Below are 2,186 nucleotides of genomic sequence, written 5' to 3'. Positions count from 1 at the left end.
AAATAAAATAAAAATAAATAAATAAATTTATATTAAAAAATAAAAATCATAAACTTCATTTCTTCCTTCCCCTGCCTGAATTCCTGCAAGGTCTCCGCATTACATTGCAGGTAAAATTCACAGAACAGCATAAACAACAAAGGCCTTGCTGACTACAACTTCCAGGCCCACTTCTGACAACCAGCACCCGCCTTAATCATAATTAGAGCAATTGCTAACATGTAAGGGTGCTTCCTCTGTTTCAGGCACGGTGCTAAGTGAATTATATGGCTATTTTCTCTTCTAAGCCTCACAATGACCCTGTGAGCAAACTCCTGTTACTATCCCCATTCTACAGGCTCTCCGAAGGGCCCAGAGCTGGGGTGCAGACACAGACAGACTCTCTTCTCTGAACCTGTGTCGCTCTCCACCTGTGGCAGCACACTTTTTCACACCTCTATATTTTCTGCCTAAAAGTCCCTGGCCTCTCTATTTTCAGGGCAATCCTGCTTCTTTTCTCAAGCGGTCCCAAGCCCCAAGTAGAGTTGTCACTCCTTTTGCTGTCATCATAGAGTGTGTTTTATACACACATCTATTTAGTATTTTTCTTAAACCACTGACACACCCCAACCCGTTCCTGGTCGCCCACCGCAACTCTGGAGAAAACTGAAAGACCAAGAAACTGCAGGTGTCCTGTACTGAAGGCTGAACCCTGGAGGAGGGTCCATTCTCCATCCATCCTTGAGTGAAAGGAGAGGGGAGGGGTGGAGAGAGTACCAACGGCCCCTCCCTTCCCTTCCTCACTTCTCTCGCCAGCTGTTGTCAGAAAAGCAGGATCAGAATCGGTGCATTATGTTCCTAGCAGGAGGGGGAGGTAGATGGGAGCTGGGAGCAGGGGTAACACGTGGTTGGCCTTAAATAAAGAACTGTAGTAGAGATGGCCTTGCATGTTGAATTAGGAGAGAAGATAGACGTCGAGTTGAAGGCCAATTTAGACCTAGTATTTACAGGCCTGCTGCCTTTACTAGCTCTTAAAGGGCAGGCATCTGCATCTCTTTACCTGCGGACCTCACAAGGTATTTGTTGGAAAAAAAGAAGGAACAAAAGAAAGAACAAAGGTAACAAATAACAAACGAATAAAAGAAGCAGCACTTATACATAGCTATGTTCACTAAATTCGTTTCTTAAATAATTATAGCTAGTAATGCCCTGTCACATCCACTATAGTAGTATGTAGAACTTAATGAAAAAATCCATATGAGTAAAATTATCATCAGTGGGAATTATTTTGGTCCTCAAATTCTGAGATACAAGAGAGTTTTCCATTTAGGGGTTTAAGGCAAAATTGATTTCCCTAGAGGACTACTTTGTGGCATCACTACCATTAGAGTGTTACCCTCTGTCCGCATGAGAAGAGAGAGGCTGCAAGAAGCAGGAGCATCTCCCAGTCAAAGAGCCTGTGGTCCAACACCCTGTCCCCATGATCACCCACCTAAATGAGCCCCAGAAACGGCCTCCCTGGCCCTACATTAAGAAATAATAAGGATGGGGCTTCCCTGGTGGTGCAGTGGTTGAGAATCTGCCTGCCAATGCAGGGGACACAGGTTCAAGCCCTGGTCTGGGAGGATCCCACGTGCTGCGGAGCAACTAGGCCCGTGAGCCGCAACTACTGAGCCTGCGCGCCTGGAGCCTGTGCCCCAGCAGCGGGAGAGGCCGCGACAGTGAGAGGCCCGCGCACCGCGATGAAGAGTGGCCCCCGCTTGCCGCAACTAGAGAAAGCCCTAGCACAGAAACGAAGACCAACATAGCAATCAATCAATCAATCAATAAATCTTTAAAAAATAATAATAATAAGGATGATGTAATGAAATTAAATATGCCCTAATAAATAAAACTTTTAAACATTTTCCTTAGTACCTCAGACTTCACACTATGTACCATGACAATAGGTTTTAAAATAGAATTAAAAAAAAAAAAATCCAGGGAGGCTCTTTCTAGTAATATTCCTTGAAGTAGTAACCTATCATCTAGTTTCCATTTGGCCACTGGAATTTCCTAGCAAATCTTGGCCTAAAGAAAAAGAAGGAGAGGGTACAAAATATAAAAATATAATATCAAGATAAAAGTGTGGTCACAATCAAACGTTTACAGCAGTGAAGAAGCAAGTAAGTGAATCATTGTGTCCATGAGTAATGCCGTGTCCAACT

Source organism: Eschrichtius robustus, chromosome 12 (assembly GCF_028021215.1).
Source record: "Eschrichtius robustus isolate mEscRob2 chromosome 12, mEscRob2.pri, whole genome shotgun sequence".
Taxonomy (NCBI): Eukaryota; Metazoa; Chordata; class Mammalia; order Artiodactyla; family Eschrichtiidae; genus Eschrichtius; species Eschrichtius robustus.
The sequence above is the reverse complement of the archived record's forward strand: the minus strand, read 5'-3'. Positions refer to the sequence as shown.